At 43.0% G+C, this 11621-nt stretch overlaps 1 long non-coding RNA gene across 1 annotated transcript; it reads left to right on the forward strand.

Moving 5' to 3' along the window:
* The first annotated feature begins 5408 nt into the window (after positions 1–5408).
* Positions 5409–6281, forward strand: LOC124405507. The gene is made up of 3 exons (XR_006929116.1): positions 5409–5692; positions 5919–6008; positions 6188–6281. It is a non-coding gene; the product is annotated as an uncharacterized LOC124405507 (long non-coding RNA).
* Positions 6282–11621: the final 5340 nt, after the last annotated feature.

Below are 11621 nucleotides of genomic sequence, written 5' to 3' on the forward strand. Positions count from 1 at the left end.
ACAGACGCATGTCAGAGCCAACGATGATCGACCGGGTGTAGAGAGTCGGCGAGTCTTTGGTACTTAAAACGGGATGCGTTTAGTTTTCACTTTTGACAGTCATCACGCCGTTGTTAAGACTGATCCGCGCCGGGTGCCCGCTGCCATGCGTGACTAATGGTTGCCTAACAACAATATATTATACAGTCAAGTTTGCCCGCGTCTGCCGAGGCTGGACCCTGCTATATTATATAATATATATATATTTATTTCATGCATGAACTGTTTTTTTCTATCAAGAAAATACGGTGCAGAAACTTTTAAAAATGTCGAAAGCAATTGGTAAGAAAAGAAATTTTTCTAAACTCAGTTTAGATGAATTTCCCGAAAAAAGACAAAGAAACGAACTCGAAAAATCAGGTTTTTGAGCATCTTACCGACAAACCTTTCTTGTACTCAAACGACGCGGAATTTCAAGCTCTTGTTCTGAAACAGCGATGAATTATCGTCCAATTATAACTTATATTCAAATTGTCAGTTTTCTCGAGTGAATTTTTCCCCGCACGAAGAGAGTACCGATTAACATATTCCGATCACGGGACACGTGGGCATCGGGCATGCAGCCTGTACAGAGTATAATGAGTTGCACTTATGCATACGAGAAGTGACACCTTCTCCGTGTATCTAAGGAACCCTATCCGTCTGGGTGTCTCCGGTGTGAATCATCGCGAGCTCAGATAAGAAATCCCGCAGGCTGGCGAGCACGCGCTCGCGCCATTCTCCTGTCTCCTCGACAACAATGCAATGCCCATAGAAACATGGCCCGGTTGAAAAACAATATTCCCTTCCGAGTGGCGTCTTGAGCGTCTCCTCGGCTGCGACTGATTGGTCTTACGGAACTTCGGAAGGCTAAGAATGCACGATGAAAAGCGATGAAACATTAACGAGAGATGAAAATTCATCATTTACCCTCGTTGCGAAGAGCCGAGGATGAAAAGAGAATAAAGGAGAAATAAAGAGAGAGACAGGCGCACTGGCAGGGGGAATCGCAAATGAGATTCTTGTCGAAGGATTTGCGCAGGTTGAACGACGTGCAGTGTGCGAGGAGTTTAATCTGCAGAGAAGGTGCGTGGGCCGAAATGGCCATTGTCATTGTTAAAATGTATAAGTGCAGCGCCTCGAGAGAGAAGTAGCGCTGGAGTTCTACAGTCATTGCATGCGAGACGATATGCGGAGAATATGTGCGCTCGCGTGTTTCTTTTTGCAGAAGCCAGGCTTGACTATGCGTCGCTGTGCTCCATGGGAAGCCACAGCAGGCCGTTCCTAATCCCGCATAAAAACGTCTCGTGACAATTATGGACGGTCTTGGCTCAATTATCACGTCTGCACGATAGGCGGAGATCTCCACTACGGTAGTAGAATCGATTTCGCATTTTTGCCGGGGTCTGCGTGCACGTATCTATCTGGTTTCATTGTACGTTTGTTGTGCTCGTGCGGAATTAATGCACGGTGACACTCGAACGTGAGCAATGGCGTAACGGGATCGGTTGATGCCTACGACAAACGCGAGTAGCCGTTGTAGGTGAACAGGTGTAATGGGATCATTTGTACAACAATCCACAGTCGTAATAACACCTTTCTCACATCCATGCGATTCAACCATGCAGCCAGCGTTGACCCGGGACCCCCTGCATGAATAAATTGCGCATAAGGGTCTGACTACCTGCACACCTCTGAGTAACCACCGACTGAGCAGAAAATAGAAGAACAAGTCAGTATATTCTTTTCGCATGCGATTTCTTCAGTAAAAAATTCCGATTCTCTCCTTTGAGATGAAAATAGTGGTCAGTCGAAGGAAGCTTCTGTTGTCATGAGTTTTTATAACCCTGAACAAATTGAAACGACATGTTCCGCGTGTAGACAATCAACCACAATGGAGATACAAGGATGTAGAAAGACGGACAGTAACTGGCGCTGAAAGCAATGTCTGTTATTTATATTCACTTGAAATTTATTTACTGTTTTCTTTTTTCACGTGAAATCTTACTTGTCGAGCATGAAAACAGTGTGGGTTAGGCTCGCGGATCAGCAAAAGCCACGCTACCATGTAGCACTGCGTTTAACGACATTATAAATTGAGGGGGTGACCAGGAAGCAGCGCACTTACTCTACCTCTTCGGCTCCATGCTCGCAGAATTCAGCTACGGTACCACTCGAGCTTCAACCAGTCACAGGATATCAACGAACTGCTTTATTCTGACCCGAATATCGATTCGTTTTGGGATGTATGGATTACAATTTTACCGTTCTCCAATTCTGATCCAGCTACATAACTGCTAGTGTCTGTTCTCCATACAAACCAGTAGCATCTTCTAGCATCAGGGTAGCTATCGATATCGAACCTTAGTACCAAGATGTTAAAGATTTTCACACTGTGGAGTGCTCTGGAGAAATCATCCCAGCCATTAACGCTTTGTACCAAGTCTTGGTCAGTCGCGGTCTGATTGCAACCCATTACTGTGCCATTCACGCCCGGTCGTTCGGATTTCCAGGATTTTCCTCACCTCCTTCGAGAGACTTTACCGGTAACAAGCGCCGAGTTGCGTAATCACGCGTAAACACGCTCTGCGTGGGGAGGAGTTCATTGTTGCAGCAGGCAGCTCGTGGAGACCGGGTAGACCAAGTAGGAGTGTGTACGTGTCTCCTCTGGGTGCCGTCGGCGCGTCTAACGCGATTCGAAAGAACGGGCTGCGGCCTACTACCCTGGCGCCGGCGGTCAGGGCGCGCCATGGTGCAGAAACACGATATGTCACTGGTCCGTTGCTAAACAGACACTTAACAATGTTCTCAGGATGAGACAATGGCCTGTTAATGCTCTTTCAAAGGCGTGTCTTAATTTTTCTGCCGCGCATTTTAAGCTCCGACTTCGTTCTCGTAACCGTTCGGTCGAGACATGTAAACTTGCACAGGCATATGAGTAACACAGATGCTGATTCACGATTGTTGAACTTGTGGCAGTCAGGCGGTGATAATATCCATTCAACCAGTTTCGAAACCCATAATATGCAGCCACGATTTTTCCCGATTATCCAGATCTTAAACCTCGGGAAACCTCAGGGTGCAATGAGGAAATCGTCTATCCATAAAAGCATGGCAGCGCGCGTAGCCTTCCAAAACTCAATGGTCTTCGAACGTCAGAGCATTTGGAGTCGATCAAAATCCAACTTGAAGACGACTGAATTCGATTCTATCTCATCGACGATATTATTCTAATTAAACGAAGAAGACGTTAGAACGGTTTACGACTTCGCAGACGCGAATGAATCATCGCATGAACATTCATGAATGCAGCGTATTATACGTGCACGTGTAATGATCATGGCGTAATTTCGAGTCTCCGACCCACGACAGACCGGAAGTGTAGGCACCAGACGCTGAGCTAGCGACTTATGGCTGCGGAGGACTGGAATTCACTCGCGACAACTATGATCCTGTCCCAGCTCCGATGCAGGTTCTCCAGCCTCCGCTGCAGCGCCATTTCTCGCGAAGACTGGATCCTTGGTTGGATCCCGGTTTTCTCGGTGCTCCATCCTTCTTATCTCTTCTTTTTCTCTTTCTTTGGTCCATTTAACAGGGAACCAGTCGCGAAGACCGCCAAATTAATCTTAGTCATAGAATAATAATTTAAGTGCGTCATCTTGCAGTGTCCACGTCTCCCGCTCCGGTCCGTTACACCTACCACGCGCTACGCGTATCTGTTATAATTACAAAGTGTAATGACTTATATGTGTATGAATAAAGTCATTACATAATCCGTAAGAGGTTAATGGACATTTGCACACAATGCGTATTAAGACAAAGACTCTCGGACGAACTGCACTTGCAAGCTTATAGTAGCAATAAACTAACCCTTTTTCGACCTCGAGACAAGGGGAAAAAAGAAAGAGGTGAAAGGGAAGAAAAAACGGGAGAAGAGACTGGAGAAAAAGGGACTGAAAATAATTTCGCCGGATATCCGTGCACGTGCGGTAATTGAAAGAAATTGAAAAACTATTTATTGCCAACGACTACAAATCTTTGTAAATCAATACGCAATGCTGTTGTAATCTATACCTTGACCGCGATTTCTCTTCTGAACAAATTTGCAAATTTGGCTTAACGCTACAGATGGGGGAAAAAAGAAGGAGAAAGAAAACGAGCGAACAAAAAGTGGACAACAGCTCGTGCAGTATCCTTTACGGCCACCTACTTAGCCGCGGACTTTTATCTGATTGTGCACACTGTACGCAGCTGACAGGTTGATTTTTGACGGAGGTGTATATAAATGGTAGGCACCGTAACTGAACTCTGCTGATTTATATTCAGTATGACTATAATCTCATTACAGATGCCGAGTTATGTGATAGTGCAGCTGAGTGGGCATTGGTACTTCGACCTATGACAGCAAGGATCAAGACAAGTAGTCGCTGGAAAGCTTTGCTCGACAATTCGAGGTCAACAGTTGAAAGGGCTTGTCGCCTCTCAGCTCTATGGAAACTTGCAGGCAGGTAGAATCTTTTTATACTTTTTTTTTTCATCTCTCGGTGTACTTATTCCATGTCAAAACACATGTCCCGCTCTAATTGAATTGGACCAAATAGACGATCCGAATGCTGAGCTAAGTACGTCACACCGAGCAAACTCCGTTCCCTATGATTGTATTTCAGTTTTTTTCTTACACTTCCATGCAGCTGTTGATGTTATTTCAGTATCGAGTGTGTCCGTTTGTTCTGAATCACAAACGAGCAAATACACCGTCCTCGCTCGAAATGGTGCGGTCCTAAAAAAGTCCTATCTCCGTGCTCTATAAGGGAACGGGGGGGGGGGGGGGGGGGGGGGGGGGACACGGTGAGAAAAAAGAGGCAAGTTGCCTTCGGTGTACAGTCCAAAAGTGAGCCTGTTCCTGATGGGATGTTTCTTACTCCTGTCCTTTCCTCTTTCCCCCCTTCCTCCGCCCCTCCTATTGCGTAACGTGACTTGCGTTGGCAAAAAACGAACCAAATTTTAATGGTAAATGAAAATGGTAATTTTTCACGGTGAAGAATGAGTAGGTACACGCATGCATCCTCACGTCTACATGTAGTTCCTGTTGGGGCCCAGAATTTCGCTCGGGATCGCCTGGGCGTGGACTGAAAGTACAATCAGTCAGCAGGTGTCCTGCAGCCAATAAATAATAATTACGTAATAAAATCACCGCCGTTGCCAATCTCGCTGTCTGACAGGTCCCGCCATGCGTGTGCTGTGCACTGCGTGTTTTCTCCAGCCTCACTTCACTTCACGGTTTCGGTACCTGCCATTTTATTACCTCGAGCAGATCGAGGTTGACTGTTGACCGATTTGATCGATCGGTACGTTCCTTTTAATTTTGCTCATTCAATACGGATCTGTTTTACGAACGTGACGTACTCCGACCGACGACTTAACCCTCTAGGCTTCCGACACCACCACACGATTTCTGCACACGACTGCACTGACGAAGGGGTGCGCAATGCTCGATTAGTGCATCGGACTCGTCACCGCGCTCCTGTAATATCGATTGAGTGCAACTGATTGTGTAATTGTAATTAAGGCAATCTTGTAATCGTCGACGATAAATCGGTATAATTAATGAACCGAGTCGTGCTGACGACGCTCCAAGTGTCTATCTGACTGCACGATCGCGGCCGGTTCGCTGGTGAGTAAGCGCAATTTGCCATATTGTCTTTAATAATCCCGGCTAATTAGTTTTGTCTTGGGCTTTATATCGGTCGTTAACTCTCGACGATGATCGCTCCTTTTCTATGACGCACGGCAACAAATCCCTCTTTGTAGAATCACGTGCCTAGAAATCACCCCCAGAGACTTTATCCTCGTTAACTTTGATTTCGTGAAAATATTCAGGTTCAATTTCGTTTGTTCAGTCACGTGACAAGTCTTACGGCCAAGGTATAAGAAACCGCGAGTTCTGAATCAGACGCGCGAAGGTGATAACGGCGGACGAGTCTCTCGAGGTGAGTCCTGTTCCCTTGATAAGTTGAATCTCGGTACTGGTGTGTTTCACGAGGTTGTACCGTGTTTCCATTTAGCTGTTCGCGGGCCGTCTAGACGCTGTCGAGATAGCCGGTGGAAAGTCCGGACAGTAACTCCTAATAGAAATAACAACAAGTAACGCTATTAAAAGGCATTACAGCCAAGGAGACGAGGAGCGGATACACAGAGACCATGAATGCCGAGACATGCCGCAGTTGCAGCAGTTGCACTTCGGGCGAGCACGTGCAGCTTGTAATATGCAGCACTCGGGGTATGTGCTACTCGAGCTCTGGGTATTATAAAACAGAATTAGTTCTGCACAGGATGGTGCACCATAGAAGCACCGGGCAGAGGCGCACTGCAGCTTTATGGGCTACAGGTTTTGCGCCCCCTGTTTGAACAGGAAAGACAATCGCGAGATGACAAGCCGCAAGAAAGTTGAGACGCCTTCGCTTGACTATTTCCTCCACAGCTCCCTGGCTTTCACATTTCAATTAACTTCTTTAAATTTGATTCAACAGCTTCGCCGGTTATGGCTGAAGCCGATTCATCGGAATTCACAAATATGCCTAATGATACTGATCCGCCCTCGTATGATTATATTATGCTTTTATATAGCCGGATAGAAAGTAATTCTTAATATTCTTAAGATTGTTATTGTTATCGTTATTTTTTCGTTAGAAAGTAGGAGTAATTCCGGCTTTCTCACTGACAGCAAAAAAAAAAAAAAAAATACCTTTACTGTATACCTACTACTGTTAATAAGAAATAAAGGCTTCACTGAGAGAAAGTGTTTGCTTTTCTCGCGATCAGTGCATCGGGTCAAGTGGTGTTTTGACAAATTGTTAGTCTGAAAGGAACCGCAAGTTTTCAAACAGTGTTTCGTAAGAATCCTTTCTCTCAGGAATAAATTTCAGTCGTTACTTAATTCTTCATTCGGGATGGGGTGAAAACAATGAGTGGAAAAAAAGTGAAATTAAAGAAATTTATTTCAAAAATCTTAATCACAAAGAAGAAGCAAAAATATTTGAAAAGCGATTGAAATCAGATGTGAAGATATCGCAGTATTTTACGAAATGTCGAGACACAGGTAAAAGATGGCTCGCCGTCCTGCATTTTTAATTCGTGAGGCGCAGTGGCAGAAGCAGGTAGAAATAACTACCGGAACTGTGGCGAGTCGGTGGTCACCGGTCAGTGATCAGTGGTCAGCGAGACCCCCTGCAGCTAGCACACTATGTATGTTGCTCACGAAAGATGTTATCTTCATCTACATCTCCCACCGCTGTTGTGTCCACCACTACCGTCTCATTCCTCTCAGACTTTTACATCATATTACGTGTATCACACGGACATATAATGATTATACATACGGTGAAGCTTCTCGCGTAGTTTGTAATCAAGCCGAGCACTAAATACTTTTCTGTCGAGAAATCAACCTCCTCCTTCTCCTCCTTCTTCTAGATAGACTCAACGTGAATGTAGATGGTAAATAAAGGTCACCAATGGGCGTTTTCATTTTACGACTTATTAATCGCGACGGGATGCCGATCGTTAATCCTCCCGACGATCTTCCTGCATATTATTCCTCTCGGTTTTTCACCTTTTCCCCTACCACTGTACCATGAAAATACATTCCACGTTACGATGATACGAGAAATACGGACCGTCGTAAAACGTCAGGTTGAATACAAAATGCGTACATTGACAATTTGTTTGCTTCTAATTAAATTTTACATACTATGACTAATTGGGATCCTTTATATTATTTCACAGAAAATTAATTCGCAACAACCAATCAAGATTGGTTATAATGGTCCGAAAAATTTTTCCCGAAGTCCATTGCCCGCTGCATCGAATTCGTCCAAACCTTGGAAAATTGGAGCAAACCATGACATCATTCTGGACATCTTATCGACCGCCCGCCTTGTAGACTTGAAATTGGGACGCATGGTTTCGTCTCGACCACCGGTAAGTTATCGAGAATCGATAGGCACTGTGTGTGTCACGGCTGGTAAGTTCGGTTGTGGGCCAAAATTTGCTCGAGCAGACTCTCTGCATATCCGACTGAGATGCCGTCGGATGAGTCGGATCATCATCAGATGCTGAGTGAACTGTAATGTGGTGAAAAGTTTGAAATGTTTTCAAGTTTTGTAGAAAGTCTGCAGCGGAAATATTATTGAGAATTATATCTATTGCAATCTGTCAATCGTAGCATATACGTATTTATTTTGTACACGTATATCCATTGGTGAAAACGGGTCTGGTCATTGATTGATAAGCCAGATAACTCTAACAAGGAACATCAGTTTGGTGTCCTCCTCTGATTTCGTGAAACTCATGTATGTTGTGGAACATTGAAAACTAAGAGACACGTATATTTTTTATCTGCGAAAAATCGGTTTAAAAGGGTAAAAACGACCCCAAAAAAGGAGCACTCAACGGGGTGATTTCTTGACGCGCTTCATGTATTTGAATGAATCCAGCACTGAAATATTTTTTCAATGAATAGGAAAACTTCAGCGTTAGATTCATTCAAATCCATCAAGTGCATCAAAAAATCACCTCGTTGGGTGCCCATCTTTGGGTACCGTTTTCACCCCTCTAAACCGATTTTCGCAGATAAAAAAAATATGTGCCTCTTAAGTTTTCAATGTTCTATAACATACATCAGTTTCAACAAAGTCAGAGGGGACACCAAACTGATGTTTTGTGTAAGAGTACATCGCGAGACGCGCTGTTATTTATTTTGCACAGTATGTGCTCGAAGGAAAGGCCTATCCTAACATCTTACGCTATATTCGAGTTACACTCAACCACTGCATTTAAATCATTTAGTTCAAATCAGAACATTGACAAAAAATTGTGGGGAATTTTAGTGACAGCGTGAGTTATACCGTTTGCCTTTTACAGAGGGTGATTTTCATAGTCGTCATCCGAATCGGCCAGCACCCTATAAAACACAATATCTACTCTTACTACGGCGCTGACCCTTTCGTCATCTCTGTTGCTATGAATAAAAATAACAGGATATCCGATACAGAGAGGCATTTAGTGACTGCTTAAGATTGAAAAATAAAATCACGTTTTTGGTAATTTGTCCTCTATACATTACTACAATAGAATATTAATATCACTGAAGCAAAAATTATTGATCTCTGCGTAACTCAAAATATGTAGACATAATATCTATTCTTCATTCAATATACAGGAAACCTGGTGGATTTGGAACGCTCAAAGTGTTATCTGTTTACGACACCGATGCCTGGCTCTGGGAAAGTATGCGTGATAAAAACGTCGGTGAGACACTCAACACGTCATTAGACTATCTACGAAGGTAAGAGTACTTAAATATAATCCAACCCCAGCCGCAAGTCACATGAGTTATTTAATGACCGTGTGCAATATTTAATATATTACTTTTTCATGCTGTCTCAGTCACCTCAGGTGGATCGGGCCAGATAAAGCATATAGATCGTGCCTCAGGTAGAGAGCTATGCCATCTACAAGATTGAAAATAAAATATGCATCTGAAGCCTCTGTTTCGTTACACGGCGATATATTTCTCTCCGCTATATGCATACAAGTACATCCAGCTTTCCATATGGGTTTGTGGCTTCTACAGCACCGTGACAAAGTATTTTCATGCCAGGACCGGAGAACGAAGTTGTTTACCCGTTCCTCTTTCTACAGAAATAAAACTGATATTGTATTTTTGCGCAAGTGAGTCATCATATCTGTAATATACATAGATAATAAGCTAGGCTAGAGAGTTGACGCGTAAATAATATCATTGCACAACCACGATCAGGGATAAATTTCTAAGAGAATTTTTTTACCATGGAAACCACATGAAAAGGATGGTCAAACCCCTCAGACTTTTTCGTCCGAACTGGTTTTTTGGTTGGTTTTTAAATGATGCTACAATTAATTTTTTGATGCTACAATTAATTTTTTGATGCTCTATAGCGATCCAATTTTGCGGGAGAAGTCGATTGCGCACAGGTCGAATACGCTGCCAGCAACGGATCAAGAACGACAGCCAGAACACAAAGGAAGATCGTGGTGTGTTATCAGCTGTTGGTCCTCTGATGTTCTACATGTTTAATTTTTGTTTCGAAGGGTCCGATATTTCTTGAAAAATCACAACTCATGCAAACTTCACCCTGTGAACAACAAATCAAAAGTAACGGTCGAAATAAGTAAAATTCGCAACGGGTTCTCTGGAGCGTGAAGAAGAAAATCAGGAATTCAGAGCTCAAAGTTTAAGTTCATTTAATATGACTGGATTGTAGAATAAGTGTTCGGGTGTAAGAGTTTATGTGGTTAACAGATTGACACTTAGAATTGTGGTGAAACTCTAAGAGAACTGTAAGATTTTGATGAATGATAATATTGAGATCAAAGTAGTATATGAAAATTGTTTTGCAATATACTTGTGTTGGACAGAAAATAAAACATAAAATTTCCAACAGTTATTCCAACAGTTTGAAAATATGGCTTGAGCCTCGGCCTGCGTACGTGTGCAACAGGCCGTTCGAAATACGATACGTAATATATGATATTGTCATGCCACCGTAGTCTGTAATTTGTATTGAAATGAATAAAGTAATGATTTTCATAAGTTTATTTTATGTTTCATTAACGTTTGTTAGGTTGCTGTTCTGGATGTCTTTTACGCGCTCATCAAAGTCCAATTAGTCGTTGAAAACCATACAAATATATATATAAGAAAAAGAAAGGTTGATGGCTTTGGATTTTTGAGAAAATTTTCAACGAATTTGACAACTGCTGCAAACAGTTCTTGAGTGCGCTATTCCGACTCGATTTTTGCGTGTGAAATCAAATAAAGGCAGTCCAAATACAATGCGAGCAAGCAATCGAGAGTTGGAACGAAAAAACGTAGGACTCTATTTTTTTGAATTTTCTGCTGTGAGTCTTTCCTTTGTAATATCACTGCTATTGGTCCAGGGTTCTGTTTCGTGTCTTTTCTGAGTTCCTTAACGTCCGGTGAGTCTAAAAAAGGTCATACAATTCGGGTCAAGATCAGAAAATTTGTCGACAGAAAGGTGAGGCTAACCCGTTTGGATTTTTAGCGAGAGGTTCGGCGACTTTGAGAAGTGCTGCAATTAGATCTTTGAAGCGCTATTCCGACGTAATTTTGCGAAAAAAATCAATTAGGCGCAGTCCCAATACGCTGCGAGCAACGCCTGAGAAGTTACAGCCGAAAAACTGCTTATTTTCGTCCTCATTTCTCTGCTGTTGGTCCTACGCTCTGTTTCATGTGTTTTTTGAGTTCCTGGGGGTCGATTTACTCCGGAAAGGGTCATACAAATCGATTCCAGAACGGAAAATTTTCGGCTCCGAAAATGAGGAAAAAACTAAGGCTAACCCCTTTGGATTTTTGGCCAAAATTTCGACCAGTTTGAAAAGTGCTGCAGTTAATTTTTTGAAGCACTATTCCGACGTAATTTTTCGAGAGGAATCGATTGAGCGCAGTCCCAATACGCTGCAATAAACGCCTGGAAAGTTACAGCCGAAAAACTGCTTATTTTCGTCCTCATTTCTCTGCTGTTGGTCCTACGCTCTTTTTCATT

This window comes from Diprion similis, chromosome 4, assembly GCF_021155765.1.
Source record: "Diprion similis isolate iyDipSimi1 chromosome 4, iyDipSimi1.1, whole genome shotgun sequence".
In the NCBI taxonomy this organism is placed as follows: Eukaryota; Metazoa; Arthropoda; class Insecta; order Hymenoptera; family Diprionidae; genus Diprion; species Diprion similis.